The sequence below is a fragment of the Manis javanica genome, chromosome 10 (genome assembly GCF_040802235.1).
Source record: "Manis javanica isolate MJ-LG chromosome 10, MJ_LKY, whole genome shotgun sequence".
Taxonomy (NCBI): Eukaryota; Metazoa; Chordata; class Mammalia; order Pholidota; family Manidae; genus Manis; species Manis javanica.
Genome location: NC_133165.1, coordinates 21,312,724 through 21,336,567, shown reverse-complemented (window position 1 = coordinate 21,336,567; position 23,844 = coordinate 21,312,724). Strand labels below are relative to the sequence as shown.

Here is a 23,844-nt window from a genome sequence, read left to right as displayed (position 1 = left end):
GTCATTGTCTTCATCTCACAGTCACCTGCTATTCATGTCCACTGAAAGTAGCTGTCCATCTACAGTAACCATATAAAGTTCCCTTTCTGAAGAAAGGAATTCAGATTTTTTTAAGTGCACCATTTTTTAAAATTGTAGTAATAGTACAGTGATAGATAACTGAAATTTGAAAACCAGCACCCTCAGGGTTCTCAGCCCATGAGTCCCCCAAAGCAGGTGACCTATAAATATCCGCACAGCAGAATTCACAGCTGGGAAGCACCGTACTGGGCCACACACTCCCACTGTACAAAGTGAGGCCCGTCCTTCCCACCATGCCAGCCTCACAGTGCCCACTCGTTTCCTCATTCATCCTTGAATCACAGGACACTGGTTGTCTCCCAAACTCTACTCTTCCTTCCTTAGCAATGAAAACCCCAATTTTTAGGGGGTTGGGGGGTACACTGCCTCCTTAGCAGTCAGGGGGAGGCCTCAGGACTGGTATTGGCCATATAAGTGGGATGCTGTGTGCACCCTCTAGGAAGGGTCCTTACAGCGTTGAGGACTGAGGGCAGTCCCCAAATTCACCTCTTCTATGCCATGGATCAATTCTTCAGCCTGGTGAAGCCCAGGGGCCACTTCTTGGAAAAATATTTTAAAACACAGAAAATAAAACATATGAGATTACAAAGGGAACTGATTATACTGAAACAGAGTCATCAAAATGTAACAAACAAAAGTGACGTAGTAATATATGGGATTCTTTATCATCACATTAAAAAGCCACTCTATCTTCGAGTAGAAATGACTCTGAGATTCTTTTCATGTCATAGCTGTGACAGGCCCCCTGCTAACACCACTATGGTTTCTAGGGTTTGCTGTTACTTTTATAATTGAAGATAATGCTAAAGTTCAGTCAGAGGCTAGAGAAAAAAGTTATAATTTCTTTCTCAATGCAAATTCAGATCCCTGAATCCTACCTACGGAAATGGAGGAAATCTCTCCTCTTTCCCCCTCCCCCTTCCTGATACCTGGGATGAGAATGGGATGGCTGGAGCTGAAATAGGCACTTTGGACAATGAGGCAAGGTAGGAGGAGTCCTGGTCTCTGATGATCACAGAGCCACGTACCAGCCCCAGCCTGTCTACCTCTGAACAGAGAGATGAATTTCTATCTTGTTAGGCCACAGTAGGTTTATTCTTGCTTATATAAAGCCACTCAAACCTGATCTTAACTGCCGTATCTCTAATACTGTTCCTGAGTGGTGAGGTTGCAAACAGCTTGAACCTGATCCTTAGCAACCTTCAGTCATCTCTAAGAAACAAACCCTGACTTAGAAAAATGGTTCCTCCACCGCTATTAAGGAAACCCACATAGAACAGTTCTTCTGTAGACGACAGCCTTACAGGACACAAACCCCCAAAACCTTGAACCACCACAAGCTCCCCGTCTATCTCAAGGCCCACTCCACCTCTGCAGTGCAGGCATGGGCCCAAGCACCACACGTTAACCACAGCTCAGGAAGCTTAAAACCAAGCACCACACTTCAAGGTGATGACCAGATGTGCAGATATACGACTTCTCTCTGGCAAGTTCACAGTCATGTGGGAGCAAGTGCAAAGGCACCGGCATAATGTGCAGGCCCAAGAGTCCACCCCAGTGTTGACAAATATGGCTCAGAAAGTACTTATTAATTGTCATCGACTCTAGCACTGAGGAAGAAGTTAACAGGCTGCTCAGAGGGCTTCCTTGGTCTGGAGGACTGGCTTCCACACTGGGGAAAGGCAGGCAGAAGGAAGTTACACTCAGCAACTTAAAAATGCCACCTCACCATTCAAAAAGTTGCAGGTGCCAAGTTTACTCAGGTGCCCTGCTACACGGAACAGAGGCCACCCTTTGAAGTTACAAGTCAGTCCTCGCTATTTGCAGATCCCATATTTGCAAATTCACCTACTCAATAAGGTTTATTTGTAACCCAAGATCAAGACTCACAGCAATTCCCTGGTCATTCATGAACATATCCTGGGTGGCAAAAACCTGAGTCACCGAAGCTCATGCTCCCACCTGACATCAAACAAGATGAGTTCTGCCTGCTCTAATGATCACACAGGTAACGTGTCCTTTGGGTGGGCTACCTTAGTGCCATCCTGTGCTTTCTGTTAGTGATTCTGCTCTTGGGACATGGCCCCCAGCATAGTGTCAGGGTGCTGTCTGGTGCTCCTAAGCACAAGAAGACTGTGATATTCACTATGTGGAAAATGTGTATGTTAGGTAACCTTTACTCAAAGCCTAAGTTATAGTGCTGTGGGCCATGAGTTCAATGTCAGTGAATCAACAAAACGTGTTAAATAAGAAGTCTTTAAACAGGAATGGACAAAAACAAAGTTATGCGTTAATCAGTTGACCAAAAGTGTGACCAGATGTTCACAGGGACTAACCCTGTATTTCTCCTAAGGGCGATGATTCGGTCTTCACGGTGACTGCCGCAAACAATGAAGAATGACTGTATATTTACAAAGAAATTCCAACATGGAAAAATAATACTTCACATCTTTCATGAAAATAGTAGGGTCATAATATGGTTCATACACACACACACAACTAGGAAGAAAAGGGCCAGACCATCAATGAAACTGGGGGTTTGAGAATAATATTTCTTCATTTACTGTTGCATTTTTCCAAATGTTCTAAAGTAAACAGCAAAAAGGACTGCAAGGTAAACAGTGACTCCCATCCTGGGGGCTCATTAAAAATGCAAATGTGACATATCCCTGGGACACCAAATTAAAACCATAAAGAGAAAGGAGGAGAAATGTATCAGAGTAACAGGGATTGTGGTGGCATCAGGGAGACCTGAGTGTCCGTCTCAGCCCTGCCACCTAATACACAATGACTTGGGGCAACTCGGTTTCCCTTTCAGAAACTTTTATTTGAAAAAAGAAACAACCCACAGAGTGGTTGCTGCTGTATGCCAGACTAAGCACTTCACAAATATACGGTATCTAAGCAGCTTACATTGTACACAATATTAAAATTGTTCAATATTATCACATATTAAAATCAAGCAAATAATTATAGAGGAGATACCCAGATATGGCCCAAAAGTGTAAAAAGTAAAGTGGTAGGCAAGTCAAGTGTGACCAACACTGCTTCTCAAGCTCTGAGATCCTTGGCAACTTTGTACATTATGTGATATAAGACTACCCCAAACACGAACGGGAAGGAAAGCCTTGACTTTTAATCTCAGCAGGTGCCCCCCTATCCTTAAGAGAAAATAAAATGCAGAACAGTGAATAGAAGAATTCAATTCCGAAGGCAACTTGGTTTCTGAATACTAACATATACAGAGAGTCTGTCTCTGGGAGAACGTGGTCTTCCGGGTCTGTCTGTTCTCCAGGCTTCCAAGGGGGGCATCTGTGCACAGAGGAATCACAGAGAAAAAGTCAAGTTTCTGTTTTCATCTCATTTTTCTCCATGAGACAAGGACACAGAACAGACATTGGCTTATCTGCTAAAGCAGCTGATTTACAAATCTTTCCACATCTGCACACTGGGTTTTAATCTGCTGCCTATTGCATTTTTTCAGCCATAGTCACAGATTTGGCATCTGTGTCACTGAGAGGAGGGCCCATAATCCGACTTAACCTTTTTTTTTTTCTCGATCCACTTGAATTCATGCATGAAGTTCATATTTAGCACAAACCTCAGAGTCAGGAAATAGTAAATCAGCTGATAGACAAACTACTGCTGTAGTGGCTTGATATGGGCACAAGGGGGCAGGCATGTTCTAGCCGCTGACAGTCAGCTCACGTCCAAACTGAGGGACTGTGGCTTTCTAAAAGCCACTTGCCCTGCATTATGTGCCATTAAGTGAGAAAGGATTCATAAGTGAGAAAAGATTTGTGAGGCCATAAATAATCCACAGAAACAAACAGGCAAAAGGGCACTGAAGACTTCCATAAATGTATTAGCTGCTGTTCACATCTCTTTCCAGGAAAAAGTGCAACTTCATGCCCCCTTGGGCTGGACGGTGACATGAAGGCCAGTGTCCTCCGGAACACAGGCTCACTGGAGAAGCTTCTGACTCGCCGACACTACAGAATGAGGCCTGCACCGCGGACAGGGGACGCAGAGCCGGAGACTCGCCTCGTGGCCCTCAGCCCTCACAGCCTCCCCCTCACTCCTGTTTAACGCCTGGTTTCGTCCTGCTCAAGGCTCCCCAGCTCCTACAAGGCTGAACTGAGGGAACCCTAGGAGGAAAGGTTTCTCACCTTTTCTTCTGCCCGGCTGCCTCCATTAAGCTATTCCATCCACTCACTCCTGCCTCTTTTAAATAGTTCCAAAGGACTCTCCGGGGGTGGCAGATGACAGGCCAAGCAAGCCCTCCTCCTGGAGCTCCTCTCCTGGCCTCCTAACGTAGTCTTCGCTTCCGCCCCACCCTCTTTTTCTCTGATTCCAGTACGAAGGTCCCCGAGGCACAGCCCCCATGGCCTCTGCCCCCTTGGCAAACCCAGGGCTTGGCTCCAGTGCTCGCCTCTGTGCAGCTGATGCCACCCAAGCCCTCACCACAGCCGAGGGCCTCAGCCTCAATCCTACTCCCACATCTCTCTGGCAGAAAGCTCCCCTGGGGTACCCTCTGGGGCCTCCCAACTTACCATGACCTACAAAACCATTCCTGTCACCACTCCTGACTTGCGACCTCAGAAGAGTGCCCACACCACCCCGCTGGCCATCACAGAGCTACGTGGTATCCACGACCTCCCAGTTCCACCCAATTATCTCCCACCCTGGCTCACAAGCCATTTCCACGGCTACCCTAGTTGAAGGCTCAGTGCGTTCTTGGGGTCTAGTGCAGAGGTCCCCCCAGTTCCATCTCACCCTCTCTCATCTAACTCACACAAGGCTGCCTGATGCTGCTTCCTGAAGCGAAGACGGGATGCAACACACACAACGGAAACCCATGGCTGCATAAAGACCACCACTGTCAAGCACCACGGACACTACACCCACTTGGCCCAAGTAGGCTGCCCTTGATAATACACAACCATGGCCCAGGACAGCTGAAGCGGGCCTGAGGCACTGGGGCCACAGTGCAGTCGCAGAGACAGACTGCCTCACTCATCCTCAGGGCCCCCTCTGAGGTGGGTGCAACTGTTATCTTAACCTTACAGATGTGCAGTAGGGCCTCGTGGGTTCAAGTGACTTGTCCAAGACCACAGCGCCAATATGCAAGGGTTTGAACCCCTCTCTGCTCCATGGCAGAGCTGAGCCCTTATCATAGTTTCATTCAGCTGATCTGAGATATGTGCTTTTCTATCTACATGTCCCTGGAGTTCCCACCTCCACTCATTGGTGCACATTGTGTCTCCAACTGGACATCACTTTTCCAACTGCCAGATGTCCACTCCCTGCATGCCCCCAACCCTACCTATACCGCATCAATCCCCTCACCCACTCACCCACCCAGCAAAGGCTTCCTGAGCCACCACTGTGGGCCTGACACTGGCCAGGATCGGGGTCACACTGGAATCAAAACAGACATGGTCCTGTCTTCATGGACCTCCAAGACTAGCAGTGGGAAAAGGCATTAGCAAGTAATTATACAAATATACAATTACAAACTAAGGTCAGAGCAGTGGAAAACTGGAAATACACAAGGTTTATGACCAACAAGGCCTGGCCTGTCTGCAAGGAGCCAGAGAAGCCTCTGTGAGACAGCGACCCTAGGGCCACAACCTGAAGGATGGGCAGAGGGGGCAGATGCAGGAGAGGGGGCTGCAGACTCAGTTCCAGAAGCTGCATGCAGGCTAGTGTGGCCAGGGATACCAAGCAAAGGGAAATAAGAAGTGAGGCTGCGGGGTGGTCGGGAGCAGGGGTGGCCACAGTGAGCGTTCCGGGTTTTATCCCAAGTGGGGTGGAACAGTTTATGCAGGGTAATGATGCACTCTGATTCATGTTCTTATAAAACCACTCTGTTTGCTAAAAGAAGAAAGGACAGGGTAGCTGCAGGGTTGAAGCAGAGAGAACTATTGATGGATCTTCCCCTCCTTACATGCAAAACTCCAGGAGGGATACGCCTTTGGGTCCCCAGAGCTGGCATGGTGCTAGTGCATAACAGGATCGCCCAAGGATGGAGTAAAGAAAACTGTGCACCCCAGTGGCCCGTGAGCCCCATCAGTGGGGCAGGAACACAATGAACGCCCTGCAACCACCACCCAATCTAAGAGTCCAAACAGTAAAACTACCCTGGGGGAGCAATCAGCCACTTCAGAGGAGAGCAGGACTATAGCAGCAGCTCCTCCGCCTCAGCCAGCTGACAGACAGATGGGACCCTGGGAATCTGCAGAGACCCACCGCAGGATGAGGAGAAGCCCTGAATGGTAGACCCACCTGGAAGAGAAGGGGGTCAAGGTCACAGACGAACCAAAGCTGGCCTTCAGAAACTGTGTGTTTACTAACCCAACACTAAGCGCAGGCCCTTCCACCGAGAGGCAATCAGGAACCGTCACATGTGCAGTAGGTAGAAATGGGTGCTTGTTCACCTCCTCCTGTTATTCTCAGCTGAGAGAAACTCTGGGGGATCGCCCTCCCTTGCAGCTTCAAAAGGATGCTAGTAAACATGTGTGGCTTCATTGTGAGTAAATGCAGGCCCAGAGGAACTGATGTATCCCTTCCTCCAACCCGCCTGTCAGGTCTCGTGTGATGCTGGAATGGGGTCTCCCTTGTGTGAGGCCCCCGAGCCCTAAAAATACAGCTCTGAAGTACAGACCACTAAACTGCAGAGCCCCCTCCTCTGAGATTCAGACACCCCTTCTCTGCTGCTTTCTCCCTGCCAAGACCTAGCTACCCAAGCCGTCCATCCTTCCCCACCATGTGCTCCCCTCCCACTTTATCCTCCTCTCTCGGTCTTTCTCTAAAAACCCCCACAGACAGTGGTAGTAGAGGCACCAACGTCTTCCAAGATGACGGGAGCGCCTCCTAAGGGACGAGTCCTCTGTGTGCAAAGTCATCAGTAGAGACACGCTATGGCTCCCAGGCCAGGATGGGGGAGAACAGGCTAGTGCTGCTCAAGGAGGAGGGTGTCAGCCAAAGGGACCCTGGTCAGAAACGGAGTAAAAGAAAAGGCATCTGGGAGGGGAGTGCAGGCAGGGCCCAGGGCAGGCAGGCCAGCCCAGCACCACCTGGCACACGTGCCTCCCCTGGAGATGGAGCACCAGGCCAGAAGGGAATCAACCCAACATGCATTCCAATCAGGTAACGGATTCCCCCCACTCGGATTCCAGTGTCTTCATGTGGCCCTAGAACACTGTGCCTTCCCATCTGATGTTCCCACCCAGGCGGGTTTGCCCCTCAGGCAGACACAGGCTTCCAAAACACCTGGCAGCTTTGTCACTGTAGCAAATTAAAAAGCTGGCAGACCAGCTCACACACACCATCTCTGGTGCACACAACCGAGATAAGCTGGGACTGAGAGTCCCATCAACAGTGACAAGATAGGGCCTCTGGGTCTGCGAGGCTGACAGCCAGATGGGACCCTGGGACTCTGCCGGGGGCGCCTTCCTGCTATGATTCTGGAGGCCTGCCAGAAGCCACTTTCCCTGGTGGCAGTGGAGAGCCCAGCGAGGGAGAGAGAGTGCTGGGTTCTGTAAGGCTAACCCCAATGTGAACCACAAATAGCCATGTCCCAGGAGCAGGCAGCCAGCAGACCCCAGGGTCTACTAGTTTGGAAGAATCCAGTTAAGAAATGAAGGAACCACTTGAAACAGAACAGCCCAACAAAAAGCCCCCTAGGTCAGGGGGTGACACAAGGTAATCAGCTGGAAGCCGTGAATAAACTCTGGGAACGTCAGGGGCCCTAAACACACCTCAGGACCACATGCTGTCTGCAGCCTGCCCCCTTCTCAGACTCCCACGGCTTGCACACCGGCACTGAAGGGGCGAGATAACCATCCCCGTCCTCGGCCGTCTGCACCAAGGACGCCACCTGAGTGGAAGGAGGGGCGTGCAGACCCAAGCAGGGCCCACCAGATGGCACCTCTGGGAGAGTCAGCTGAAACCCAGCACCTGCTCGCTGCTATGGAAGGCCGTGGCTGCGGCGATGGTCTGCACCTCAGCGGAGTACAGACAGCCTTGTGAGGGAGTGTGGGGGCTCAGAATGACCTGGCCAGGTGAGGAGCCCCTCCACTCCAAGTTCCCAGCTCCCAAGCCCACGGGTACCCACAAAATACCCTGTCATGTTGCACTGTGCCTCATCTCTTCCCACATTAACCTGGGGAACAGTGACCACAAATCTGGGAGGAAGGGGACACAGTGATAACCACCCCTGCCCCATAGGCTGTGGTCAGGGTGGGTGCGTGCATGTGGGCCACCTTACAGCCCTAGACCTACGTCTAGGGTTTGATGAGTGTTGGCTGTCACTCTCACCACCGACTGCACCTTCCAAAAGAGATGAGCCTATTAGATAACGCCACTCAGCCACCCCTCCCATCAGCCTGTTTCCACCAGGAATACTCACTGCTCTCAGAGGTCTCCCAGCCTAGCTCCCGCAACTGCCAGAGGGGGGCTGACCTGACCCCCACCGCAGACTGCTGCCTCTCCTTGTCCCCGCCCTGCCCCTGCGCTTGAGCTGCATTGAGTGGGTTTCTGTTCCCCACACGGCAGCAAGAACAATAGTCCATCATCCGGTTCAGAATGTCAACATCTTCCTGAGCAGTTGGTGGGCCCCCATCACCGACAGCTTCCTAAAGCCGGCCCTGGGAAGATGAGCAGGGTGCCCACATACAGAGGTATCAGCACCAAGGCCTCACTCAGCCGGTGGTGCTGTGTGACAGTGTGCTGTGCAGTGTGACGTCCCAGTCCACAGTGACAGGCACCATACAGGCTATGCTCACACGCACCCCTGTGGGCGAGCCGGGCTCATCCACATCCTCACCACCACTCCCCACCCCAAACCTCGCTGCCCCTGTGACCTTCTCTAGCTAAAGAAAACAGTAAGGAACCACATAAAGCATACTCAATCCCATGGAATGGGAAAGAAATGCTTACCCAATCCAAAGGCAGGTTTCAAGCAAGCTAAGCCCTGATCCCCTAGACCTATGCTGCAGAGAGTGCCAAGACCTTCACAGCTATGGGTTCTGTGACCTCCCTTCTCCTAAGAAGGAAAAACAATGGTCATCATTTGCAGTCATCTTGTACATGAATGACCAAGATCAACAAATCACTGGAGAGAAAAAAAAATAGGATTGGGCCTCCTGGGTGACTCACTCACAAGAGCATCTAACAACACCCAGGTTCAGCAGGAAGAGAAGCCAGATCCTCTGTCACCTCTAATCTCAACCAGCCTCCCCCTCCCACTCCTACCTGCACAGGTAACCCAGACACTCCTGAGGCTCTTGGAGCCAAGGCTTATATGGGAGGAAATGAGTAAGCAGGAAACACCCACCTGCAGGGCCTAGGAGCCCACTGCGCTGACCGGAAAGAGGACATCAATGTCGCCATGGAGCACCTGCAGCAGAGCCCAGGTGTGCATCTCAGAGAGGCAGGTGGGCCCATCCAGTGGCCTAAGATGAAAGAAGACAGCTGTGTGACAGGGCGGACAGCCCCTGAGGGCTCAGATCACCATGAGCATCTGCCGGCCTCCCACAAGTTGCCTCCTGGGAACTAACCAGGCCGTGACCGGGCTGAAAACAGAAGGAGACATGGGCTGGGAATAAAAGTGTATCATCAGGATTAAAGATGGCGGCATGAGAGGTGAGACAGAGGCTTCTCCTAAAACCGCATATAATATGAAAACATAATTAATACAACTGATCCTGACAAAGAACAGGAAAGGACTGCGCCAGCATGCACACACCTGGAGAAAACAGCAGACATCACAGAACAGGGTAACGTACCAAGGCTGAGGCCCGGCGGGACCCGAGCCCCTCCCCAACCCCAGCTCACGGCCGGAAGAGAAATGGAGCACGGAGTGGGTGGAAGCCAGGGACTGCTGAATACCTAGCTCTGGAGACCTGATCTGGGAGCACAAACCTACATTTCAAGGTGCTTTCATGATACTCTCATAACTAGGGTATTGGAAAACTAAGACAGGCAGAATTCCTGGAGAGACTGAGATTCCAGTCACTGGTGGAAAGCAGGGATCCATATCCAGCCGCTCTGGGACAAAAGAAAGCTGGGCAGTCTGAGAGACTTCCTAACAAGGAAGCCCTAAGAAGAAGGCTGCTAAAGGGGCAAGGATTGCACAGAGCTTACTGCTCAGGAGAAAGGACAGGTAGACAAAATTGTCTGGGTGCACTCTGCCCAGAAGGCTGGGAGCTTTCACAATTTCCATGTACTCCAGCTCCCTGGCTGGCTACACAGCTCCAAGGACGCCCTCTGTGATAGGCAGCCTATTGTGCTTTCTCCCGGCCAGCCCCATCTGGGTGGCAAACCGGCAAACCCTACCCTGGCGTTAGGCCAGCTAGAGGGAAGCTCTATCTACAGCAACTACAAATGGAAAGCATAGAGGCTTATACCTGTGTGCTCAGCCCACTGGTTCTGGCAGTGGAGAGAGGCATAGTGGCCGGGAAGCAGAAAACAGCTCTTTCCTCCCCCAAGGCAACAACACCGCTCCTGCAACCCCCAACATTGCCCCAGAAGCTGAGCAGCTCAAGAGAGTAGAGCTTCTGGACATTAGAGGGCACCATATACAAATAAGAAATGCTAAAGGAACCTGTTCAGAGTAAAATTAATATAACCCCTGAGAAAGATAACATAGACCTCATAAATCTTCCTGAAAGGGAGTTCAAAATAAAAAACATTAACATGCTAATGGAGGTACGGAAAGATATTCAGGAACTCGGGAATTAATTCTGGTCAGATATCCAATCGTTGAAGAGCACAATGAAAGTTATTAAAAGCAGATAGGATATGGTGGAGGAGACAATAAATGAAAAAGAAACTAGAGAAGAGAATACAAAGAACCTGAGGCACAGAAAGAAAAAAGAATCTCTAAGAATGAAAGAACATTGAGAGAACTGTGTGAGCAAACCAAATGGAACAATATTCGCATTATAGGGGTACCAGAACAAGAAGAGAGAAAGGGATAGAAAGTGTCTTTGAGGAGGTAGTTGCTGAAAACTTCCCCAATCTGGGGAAGGAGATAGTCTCTCAGGACATTGGGATCTACAGATCTCCCAACACAAGGGACCCAAGGAAGACAACACCAAGACACATAGTAATTAAAATGGCAAACATCAAGGATAAGGACAATTAAAAGCAGCCGGAGAGAGAGAAATAAGATCACATACAAAGGAAAGCCCAACAGGCTAACATCAGACTTCTCAGCAGAAACCTTATAGGCCAGAAGGGAGTGGCATGATGCATTTAATGCAATGAAGCAGAAGGGCCTGGAACCAAGATTACTTTATCCAGCAAGATTATCATTTAAATTTGAAGGAGGGATTAAACAATTTCCAGATAAGCAAAAGCTGAGAGAATTTACCTCCAACAAACAATCTCTACAGTCTATTTTGGAGGGCCTGCTATAGCTGGAAATGTTCCTAAGGTTTAATAGCTGTCACCAGAGGTAATAAATGACAGTAAAGAAAGTAGAACACCTAATTACTAAGCAAATGCAAAATTAAATTAACTATCCCTAAAGTCAATCAAGGGATAGACAAAGATACCTAATATATAAAGAATGGACGAGGAAGAAAAAGGAGGAGGGGAAATAAAAAAAGAACCCTTAAATGTGTTTGTAATAACATACTAAGTGAGTTAAGTTAGACTCTTCGATAGTAAGGAAGTTAACCTTGAACCTCTGGTAACCACAAATCTAAAGCCTGCAATGTCAGTAAGTACATACCTATCAATAATCACCCAAAATGTAAATGGCTTGAATGCACCAATCAAAAGACATAGAGTCACTGACTGGACAAAAAAACAAGACCCTACTATATGCTGCCTACAAGAGACTCACTTTAAACCCAAAGACATACACAGACTAAAAGTGAAGGAATGGAAAAAGATATTTCATGCAACTAATAGAGAGAAAAAAGCAGGAGTTGCAGTACTTGTATCAGATAAAATAGACTTCAAAACAAAGAAAGTCACAAGAGACAAAGAAGGACATTACATAATGATGAAGGGGTCAATCCAACAAGAAGATATAACCATTATAAATATCTATGCTCCCAACACAGGAGCATCTACATATGTGAAACAAATACTAACTGAATTAAAAGGGGAAATAGAATGCAATGCATTCATTCTAGGAGACTTCAACACTCCACTCACTTTGAAGGACACATCAACCAGACAGAAGATAAGTAAGGGGACAGAGGCACTAAACACACATTAGAACAGACAGACCTCACAGAAATCTACAGAACTCAACACCCAAAAGGAGCTGAATACACATTCTTCTCAAGTGCACATGGAACATTTCCAAAAATAGATCATATGCTAGGACACAAAAAGAGCCTCAGTAAATTCAAAAAGATGGAAATTGTACCAACCAGTTTCTCAGACCACAAAGGTATGAAACTAGAAATAAATTACGCAAAGAAAATTTTAAAATCCCACAAACACATGAAGGCTTCAGAACATGCTCCTAAATAATCAATGGATCAATGACCAAATAAAAACAGAGATCAAGCACTATATGGAGACAAATGATGACAATAATTCAACACCACAAAATCTGTGGGATGCAGCCAAGGCCGTGCTAAGAGGAAAGGATATTGCAATACAGACCTACCTCAAGAAAGAAGAACAATGCCATATAAGCAGTCTAAACTCACAATTAATGAAACTAGAAAAAGAAGAACAAACAAGGCCCAAAGTCAGTAGAAGAAGGGATATAATAAAGAATAGAAAAGAAATAAATAAAATCAAGAAGAATAAAACAATAGAAAGAATCAATGAAAGCAAGAGCTGGTTCTTTGAGAAAATAAACAAAATAGATACATACATAGCCAGACTGATCAAGAAAAAAAGAGAGTCTACACACATAAACAGAATCAGAAATAAGAAAGGAAAAATCATTACAGATACCACAGAAATACAAAGAATTATTAGAGAATACTATGAAAAATTATATGCTACCAAACTGGATAACCTAGAAGAAATGGACAACTTTCTAGAAAAATACAACCTTCCAAGGCTAACTGAAGAAGAAACAGAAAATCTGAACAGACCAATTACCAGCAACAAAATTGAACTGGTAATCAAAAAGCTTCCTAAGAAGAAAACTCCAGAACCAGATGGCTTCACCGCTGAATTTTATCAAACATTTAGTGAAGACCCAATACCCATTCTTCTTAAAGTTTTCCAGAAAACAGAAGAGGAGGGAATACTTCCAAACTCATTCTATGAGGGCAGCATCACTCTAATACCAAAACCAGGCAAAGACACCACAAAAAAAGAAAATTACAGACCAATATCATTGATGAACATAGATGCAAAAATACCCAACAAAATATTAGAAAACTGAATTCAAAAATACATCAAAAAGATCATCCATCAGGATCAAGTAGAATTTATTCCAGGGATGCAACGATGGTACAACATTCAAAAATCCATCAACATCATCCATCACATCAACAAAAATGAGGACAAAAACCACATGATCATCTCCATAGATGCTGAAAAAGGATTCAACAAAATTCAACATCCATTCATGATAAAAACTCTCAACAAAATGGGTATAGAGGGCAAGTACCTCAAAATAATAAAGGCCACATATGACAAACCCACAGTCAACATTATACTTAACAGCAAGAAGCTGAAAGCTTTTCCTTTAAGATCAGGAACAAGACAAGGATGCCCACTTTCCCCACTTCTATTCAGCATAGCACTGGAGGTCCTAGCTATGGCAACCAGACAACACAAAGAAATTAAAGGCATCCAGATTGGCAAGGAAGATGTTAAACTGTACCTGTTTGCAGATGACATGATTCTGTACATAAAAATCCCTAAAGAATCCACTCCAAAAACTACTAGATCTAATATCTGAATTCAGCAAAGTTGCAGGATACAGAATTAATACACAGAAATCTGTGGCATTACTATACACAACAATGAACTAGCAGAGTGAGAAATCAGGAAAACAATTCCATTCACAACTGCACCAAAAAGAATAAAATACCTAGGAATAAACCTAACCAAGTAAGTGAAAGACCTATACTCTGAAAACTACAAGACAATCATGAGAAATATTAAAGAGGGTGCCAATAAATGGAAACACATCCCATGCTCATGGATAGGAAGAATTAACATTGTCAAAATGGACATCCTGCCTAAAGCAATCTATAGATTCAATGCAATTCCTATCAAAATACCAACAGCATTTTTTGACAAATTAGAGAAAATCACATTCTAAAATTCATATGGAACCACAAAACACCTCGAAGAGCCAAAGCAATCCTGAGAAGGAAGAATAAAGCAGGGGGAATTATGCTCTCCAGCTACAAGCTCTACTACAAAGCCATGGTAATCAAGACAATTTGGTACTGGCACAAGAACAGACCAATAGACCAATGGAACAGACTAGAGAGCCCTGATATAAACCCAACCATATATGGTCAATTAATACATGATAAAAGAGCCATGGACATACAATGGGGAAATGACATCCTCTTCAACAGCTGGTGTTGGCAAAACTGGACAGCTACATGCAAGAGAATGAAACTGGATTATTGTTTAACCCCATACACAAAAGTAAACTCAAAATGTATTAAAGACTTGAACGTAAGTCATGAAACCATAAAACTCTTAGAAGACAACATAGGCAAACATCTCCTGAATATATGCATGAGCAACTTCTTCCTGAACACATCTCCTCGAGAAAGGGAAACAAAAGCAAAAATGAACTCATGGGACTATATCAAACTAGAAAGGTTTTGTACAGCCAAGAGCATCATCAACAGAACAAAAAGGCATCCTACAGTATGGGAGAATATATTTGTAAATGACATATCTGACAAGAGGTTAACCCCCAAAATATATAAAGAACTTACATGCCTCAACACCCAAAAAACAAATAACACAATTAACAAATGGGCAGAGGAAATGAAGAGACAGTTTCCAAGGAAGAAATTCAGGTGGCCAACAGACACATGAAAAGATGCTCCACATCACTAATCATCAGGGAAATGCAAATTAAAACCACAATGAGCTATCACCTCACACCAGTAAGGACGGCCAGCATCAAAAAGACTAAGAAAAACAAATGCTGGTGAGGATGCTGAGAAAGGGGAACCCTCCTACACTGCTGTTGGGAATGTAAACTAGTTCATCCATTGTGGAAAGCAATATGGAGGTTCCTCAAAAGACTCAAAATAGAAATACCATTTGACCCAGGAATCCCAATGTTTATTGCAGCATTTTTTACAATAGCCAAGATACGGAAGCAACCTAAGTGTCCATCAGTAGATGAATGGATAAAGAAGATGTGATACATATACACAATGGAATACTATTTAGCCATAAGAAAGAAACAAATCCTACCATTTGCAACAACACGATGGAGCTGGAGGGCACTATGCTCAGTGAAATAAGCCAGGCGAGAAACACAAATGCCAAATGATTTCCCTCATTTGTGGAGTGTAACAATGAAGCAAAACTGAAGGAACAAAATGACAGCAGACTCAGAGACTCCGAGAATGAACTAGTGGTTACCAAAGGGGAGGAGTGTGGGAGGGTGGGTGGGGAGGGAGGGAGAAGGGGATTGAGGGGTATTATGTTTAGTACACATGGTGTGGGGGGTCAGGGGGAAAACAGTGTAGCACAGAGAAGGCACATAGTGGATCTGTGACATCTTGCTGCACTGATGGACAGTGACTGCATTGGGATATGGGTGGGAACTTGATAATTCGGGTAAGTGTAGTAACCACATTGTTTTTTCATGTGAAACCTTGATAGGCGTGTATATCAATCATACCTTAATAAAAAAAATTTTTTTTAAAGAAGTGTATTGTCCATATCCAAGACCTCTTGCATTCATCCTTTCTACCAGTGTTTATAAGCACCTGCTCTGTGCCAGTTAGCGTGCTCACATCTATTTTGTGCTGGCAAAAGAGCCAGCAAGCCTTGTTCATCCCGCCCTTGGGTTGCTGACAGGCTGGTGGGGGACACTGACATGAATCAAATAATCCTGTGAGTAGGTATAAAATGGCAGCTCAGGCTCATGGAGCTGGTCAGGAAGGTGGCAGAAGGTTCCCTGAAGAAGGGAGGTCAGAGTCTGGGAGCTGAAGGAAGCAGGAGATCTACCTGAGTGAAGAGAAGGGGTGAGAGGGATGGAGGGGGGTGCACAACACATGCTAAGTGCTGGAGAAGGAGGAAGCACAGTGCATTCCAGGTCCTGAAGTGATGGCAGCCATGTGACCTCGGGCTTCACCTCACTGGTTCTCAAACCCTCCTGAGTAAGAGGACAGAATCAGACTAGATCATACCTGGGTCCCTTCCAAGAAAGGGGGTCAGTTGAAATATTAACCAGATTCATATGATCTGTTATAGTGTCAAAGCACAAAACCAACCCATACAGTCTTTGCAATGCCAGGTGAATTAGGGCAGGGATTTGCCCAGCACAGCATTTGCCTCTGAGACATTAGGAAACATTAATAAATACCAGGATGGATTTGTGTCATGCTTTAAAGTTAATAAAATCACTCTGTAACTCAGTTGTAAGACCAAAGCAGATCTTAATCATACCTACTTAATAGAGAAGGAAGGCAGGCAAAGAGGGAGGGGAGGAGAAACAGGGAGGGAAGAAGCAGGGAAAAGAGGACAAAAATCCAAAGAGATTGTGTGATTTGTCCAAGCTCATCACCTTGGACAGAACCAAGGGTTGCAGGAGTCCAGCCCAGGTCTTCCAGACCCACTGCCCAGCATGTGACGTGAAGTACATGGTTTTTCTTTTGTTAAGAGCAGGGGTCAACAAAATGTTTCTGCAAAGGTCCAGACAGTCAATATTTCGGGCCTTGTGGCTATAAGTATTCTTCATTGTTGTTGTTGTTTTTTAACAACCCTTTAAAAAACATATAACAGCCACGCTCAGCTTCCAGGTGGATTTGGCCTGCAGGCGAATGCACCTCTCACTCCAAGGCCTGTCAAATACAGTCTCCTTTCCATCTCTCCAGCTTTTGGTTATACATTTGACACTAAGCAAGAAACAAGGGGAAATAATCCTAACAGAATTTTTGCAAAGCTTATCATCTAATCCTGCAGGTAGCACACACAATGAGACCCTCAGACAGTAAACTGGATGCCTTCCCACCTGTGCGCCCGGTGGCAGAACAAAACTTGCACCAGGTTCTGAGGTGATCTTGGCTGTGTCTCTATAAAATCTACAAAGAACTGCCCTCCCAGGGCTCTGATAAAGCAGCTGGTGACCAAGGGGACTCCTGGACACCCAGAGGCAGTCGCTCCTCAGGAAGCAGGAAAACTACCCACCATTTCCTGGCCATTGCCCAGGCTCCAAGCTAGTGGACTTTACTGCTTATTTCTAAGAAGAAATCTTGCCACTTTCCAGCAACATGTGCAGAGTGCAAGGTGAAGCCACACCCCACCTGCTGAGGTTTGGACTCCATGTAAAAGTGGCCAAGAGCCACTACCTCAAAATGAGTTAAATTGAAGTGATTCCTAAGGCATGGACCAATCCAGAATGTGGTGCCACAGTTGGCTTAAAAACATAATGGGTATTGCTTATTTTTGGGTAAGACTTATTTTAAAACCTATGAAAAACCAACAAGAAGAGAAAAAATACATTTCCAAAGCCACATCACCCAAAACACAATTAATGGGTTAGATACTACTTCCTTAGTGTCATTTTCCTTTCTTCCCAAATAAACTTTTCTTTACAAGGTCGTAATGAAACTAAATACAGGATTTTACATTTTGCTTTTATCATTCAACATTAATGAGTGAGTTTGTATTCATACTACCCAGATATTCAAATGTCATTGAAGATGTATAAGATCCTATGCATTAGGATATTAAGTTAAACGTTTACACCACCAAACATTCTGCTGTGAACTGTTGCTCTGTGGCTGCTCGTGTAGGTAGATCCCCGTGTTCTGCCTCTCTAAACAAAGACTGTGTATGTGGATGCAGAACCTTTCTCCTGAGATGTCCACAGGGTAGATTCCCAGCAGTGGAATTGCTAAATCAAGTGCAATGAACGTTTTTAAGGCTCCTGACACTATGTCCACCTCTTCCCCCAGAGGGCCGTCGACATGATTCTCTCTGAAGACACTCTGTGCACCCGCCCTGCCTCATTGCTCTTTCCACAGCTGATGCCCACTGTGCACCTGGAAGACACCGAGACTGAGACCCACTGAGCACAAGCTTTGCCCCCAGGGTTCTCCTTCTATACAGCTCTCATTTTAAATCTTGGCAAATATGACAGGCAAAATATAGTGTCTGATCTCATGTTGCATTTGCTGAATTGCTAGTGAGGTACAACGTTTTTCCATATGTTTGTAATTCTTTCTGAATTACGTTCTCACCCCACTTCCCTATTGGTGTCACAGGGCATATAGGAAGTGACAGAAAACCCCTTTCCCTGATAAAGGTATTATCCTTTCAAGAGAAAAACAAAAAGCAAAACCAACGCCTGTAAATACCAAGGCAGAGGGACAAGATTTTTCCTCAGTTATTGAAGGAAAGGTTTGCTGACCAGCAAACAATGGTGCAAATGCAACTTTTGGCCAACAGTGCATCTTAAAGACAATCAGAAAGGTGACTTTGTCAGAGGCTATGGCAATCCACAATGTGCTCCTAGTGGCCTGGCCACTCTCCCCACAGATCTGGCTGTGCTGTTAATCTGGCCCTTCTAGGCTCCTAGACCTCTCCTGTGAACGTTAGCTTGAAATCAAAGGGAAGTATTACTCAGTAGGCCATCTCATCCTTCCTCTGTTTTTCCCCAAGATGCTCAGTGGAATGTTCAATCAAAATCCCCTCTTTATGACAGGGAGAAGCTGTCTATAATCCAGGGGAGGCCCAGTGGTCTTGGAGGGCACAGGCCCCTGTAAAGGTCCCTCTACCCTGTTTTGTGTTTCACCCATCACAATGACAACAGTACCTTTGCTCACAAGCTGGCCTCCCCTTCAGGCTCCCTTCAGTGGCACCAGTCAATAAGGAAGAGAAATGACTGCATCCAAGACAAAAAAAAAAACAAAAAAAACCCACAGAGTAAATCAACTCAGAGATTCACTCACCTATAGAGACACAGAATGCAAAGCGCATTTCCTAAAAGACCCAGATTAAGAACAAAATGTAACAGTGATGGTTAATTTTATGTGTCAAGTTGGGAAGGCCACAGTACCCAGGCATTTGATTAAAAGTTATTCTAGATATTTCTGTGAAGGCATTTTTTAGATGGGATTAACATTTTAAATCAGTAGATTGTGAGTAAAGCAGATCACCCTCCATAATTTGGGTGGGCCTCACCCCAGCAGTTGAAGGTCTCAATAGAAAAAGCCTGAGATCCCTCAAAGGAGAAGAAACCCTGCCATCGGACTGCTCTTGGACTCAAACTGCAACTCCTCCCTAGGCTCCAGCCTGCCAGCCTAACCTGCAGACTTTGATTTGTCAAGCTTCAACAATCACCTGAGACAATTCCTTAAAATAAGTGTCTCTAGATAGAGAGAGGGAGGCAGGTACATACATGTATACAGCAGTTCCCTGCTTTTACAGAGGGATCATTCCAAGATTCCCACTGGATGCCTAAAACTGCAGGGAATGGAACACTACCCAAGCCATATTTTCTTCCTAGACATATATGGCTATGACAAAGTTTAATTTATAAATCAGGCATGGTAAAAAATCACTAATTTTAGTAATAAAATAGCAAAATTATAACAATGTAGTGTAAAAAAATTTGACTGTGGGAGGCGGAGCCAGGATGGCGGCGTGAGTAGAGCAGTGGAAATCTCCCCAAAACACACAGAGCTATGAAAATATAACAAAGAAAAATCTTCCTAAAATAGAGACCACAGGACACAGGACAACATCCAGACCACATCCACACCTGCAAGAACCCAGCGACTTGCGAAGGGGGAGAGGAAGGCCACAAACCAACAAGAAGGGAAGCTCTTCCAGCGGTCACTCATACGAGGTCTGCAAACTATCTCTATAACCATGAAAAGGCAAAACTACAGGCAGACAAAGATCACAGAGACAACACCTGAGAAGGAGACAGACCTAACCAGTCCTCCTGAAAAAGAATTCAAAATAAAAATCATGAACATGCTGACAGAGATGCAGAGAAAAATGCAAGAGCAATGGGATGAGATGCAGAGAAAAATGCAAGAGCAGTGGGATGAAGTCTGGAAGGAGATGACAGATGTCAGGAAGGAGATCACAGAAGTGAAACAATCCCTGGAAGGATTTATAAGCAGAATGGATAAGATGCAAGAGGCCATTGAAGGAATAGAAGCCAGAGAACAGGAACATATAGAAGCTGACATAGAGAGAGATAAAAGGATCTCCAGGAATGAAACAACACTAAGAGAACTATGTGACCAAGCCAAAAGGAATAATATTTGTATTATAGGGATACCAGAAGAAGAAGAAAGAGGAAAAGGGATAGAAAGTCTCTTTGAAGAAATAATTGCTGAAAATTTCTCCAAACTGGGGAAGGAAATAATCGAACAGACCATGGAATTACAGAGAACCCCCAACAGAAAGGATCCAAGGAGGACAACACCAAGACACATAGTAATTAAAATGGCAAGGATCAAGGACAAGGAAAGAGTTTTAAAGGCAGCTAGAGAGAAAAAGGTCACCTATAAAGGAAAACCCATCAGGCTAACATCAGACTTCTCGACAGAAACCCTACAGGCCAGAAGAGAATGGCATGATATACTTAATGCAATGAAACAGAAAGGCCTTGAACCAAGGATACTGTATCCAGCACGACTATCATTTAAATATGATGGTGGGATTAAACAATTCCCAGAGAAGCAAAAGCTGAGGGAATTTGCTTCCCACAAACCACCTCTAGAGGGCATACTACAGGGACTGCTCTAGATGGGAGCACCCCTAAAAAGAGCACAGAACAAAACACACAACATATGAAGAATGGAGGAGGAGGAATAAGAAGGGAGAGAAGAAAAGAATCTCCAGACAGTGTATATAACAGCTCAATAAGCAAGCTAAGTTAGGCAGTAAGATACTAAAGAAGCTAACCTTGAACCTTTGGTAACCACGAATCTAAAGCCTGCAATGGCAATAAGTACATATCTCTCAATAGTCACCCTAAATGTAAATGGACTTAATGCACCAATCAAAAGACATAGAGTAATCGAATGGATAAAAAAGGAAGACCCATCTATATGCTGCTTACAAGAAACTCACCTTAAACCCAAAGATAAGCATAGACTAAAAGTCAAGGGATGGAAAAACATATTTCAGGCAAACAAGAGTGAGAAGAAAGCAGGGGTTGCAGTACTAATATCAGACAAAATAGACTTCAAAACAAAGAAAGTAACAAGAGATAAAGAGGGATACTACATAATGATAAAGGGCTCAGTCCAACAAGAGGATATAACCATTCTAAATATATATGCACCCAATACAGGAGCACGAGCATATGTGAAGCAAATACTAACAGAACTAAAGACGGAAATAGACTGCAATGCATTCATTGTAGGAGACTTCAACACACCACTCACCCCAACGGATAGATCCACTGGGCAGAAAATAAGTAAGGACACACAGGCACTGAACAACACACTAGAACAGATGGACCTAATAGACATCTATAGAACTCTACATCCAAAAGCAACAGGATATACATTCTTCTCAAGTGCACATGGAACATTCTCCAGAATAACCACATACTAGCTCACAAAAAGAGCCTCAGTAAATTCCAAAATATTGAAATTCTACCAACCAATTTTTCAGACCACAAAGGTATAAAAGTAGAAATAAATTCTACAAAGAAAACAAAAAGGCTCACAAACACATGGAGGCTTAACAACATGCTACTAAATAATCAATGGATCAATGAACAAATCAAAATAGAGATCAAGGAATATATAGAAACAAATGACAACAACAACACTAAGCCCCAACTTCTGTGGGACGCAGCGAAAGCAGTCTTAAGAGGAAAGTATATAGCAATCCAGGCACACTTGAAGAAGGAAGAACAATCCCAAATGAATAGTCTAACATCACAATTATCAAAACTGGAAAAAGAAGAACAAATGAGGCCTAAAGTCAGCAGAAGGAGGGACATAATAAAGATCAGAGAAGAAATAAACAAAATTGAAAAGAATAAAACAATAGCAAAAATCAACGAAACAAAGAGCTGGTTCTTCGAGAAAATAAACAAAACAGATAAGCCTCTAGCACAACTTATTAAGAGAAAAAGAAAATCAACACAAATCAACATAATCAGAAATGAGAATGGAAAAATCACGACAGACTCCACAGAAATACAAAGAATTATTAAAGACTTCTATGAAAACCTATATGCCAAAAAGCTGGAAAACCTAGAAGAAATGGACAACTTCCTAGAAAAATACAACCTCCCAAGACTGACCAAGGAAGAAACACAAAAGTTAAACAAACCAATTATGAGCAAAGAAATTGAAACGGTAATCAAAAAACTACCCAAGAACAAAACCCCGGGGCCGGACGGATTTACCTCGGAATTTTATCAGACACACAGAGAAGACATAATACCCATTCTCCTTAAAGTGTTCCACAAAATAGAAGAAGAGGGAATACTCCCAAACTCATTCTATGAAGCCAACATCACCCTAATACCAAAACCAGGAAAAGACCCCACCAAAAAAGAAAATTACAGACCAATATCCCTGATGAATGTAGATGCAAAAATACTCAATAAAATATTAGCAAACAGAATTCAACAGTATATCAAAAGGATCATACACCATGACCAAGTGGGGTTCATCCCAGGGATGCAAGGATGGTACAACATTCGAAAATCCATCAACATCATCCACCACATCAACAAAAAGAAAGACAAAAACCACATGATCATCTCCATAGATGCTGAAAAAGCATTTGACAAAATTCAACATCCATTCATGATAAAAACTCTCAGCAAAATGGGAATAGAGGGCAAGTACCTCAACATAATAAAGGCCATATATGATAAACCCACAGCCAGCATTATACTGAACAGCGAGAAGCTGAAAGCATTTCCTCTGAGATCGGGAACCAGACAGGGATGCCCACTCTCCCCACTGTTATTTAACATAGTACTGGAGGTCCTAGCCACGGCAATCAGACAAAACAAAGAAATACAAGGAATCCAGATTGGTAAATAAGAAGTTAAACTGTCACTATTTGCAGATGATATGATACTGTACATAAAAAACCCTAAAGACTCCACTCCAAAACTACTAGAACTGATATCGGAATACAGCAAAGTTGCAGGATACAAAATTAACACACAGAAATCTGTAGCTTTCCCATACACTAACAATGAATCAATAGAAAGAGAAATCAGGAAAACAATTCCATTCACCATTGCATCAAAAAGAATAAAATACCTAGGAATAAACCTAACCAAAGAAGTGAAAGACTTATACTCTGAAAACTACAAGTCACTCTTAAGAGAAATTAAAGGGGACACTAATAAATGGAAACTCATCCCATGCTCATGGCTAGGAAGAATTAATATCGTCAAAATGGCCATCCTGCCCAAAGCAATATACAAATTTGATGCAATCCCTCTCAAATTACCAGCAACATTCTTCAATGAATTGGAACAAATAATTCAAAAATTCATATGGAAACACCAAAGACCCCGAATAGCCAAAGCAATCCTGAAAAAGAAGAATAAAGTAGGGGGGATCTCACTCCCCAACTTCAAGCTCTACTACAAAGCCATAGTAATCAAGAAGATGT

The 23,844-nt window shown here is 44.7% G+C and overlaps 1 pseudogene; it reads right to left on the bottom strand.

Moving 5' to 3' along the window:
• Positions 1 to 2,887: 2,887 nt before the first annotated feature.
• Positions 2,888 to 23,844, bottom strand: part of LOC118967229 (sorting nexin-29-like) — a 41,776-nt pseudogene continuing 20,819 nt past the window's right edge.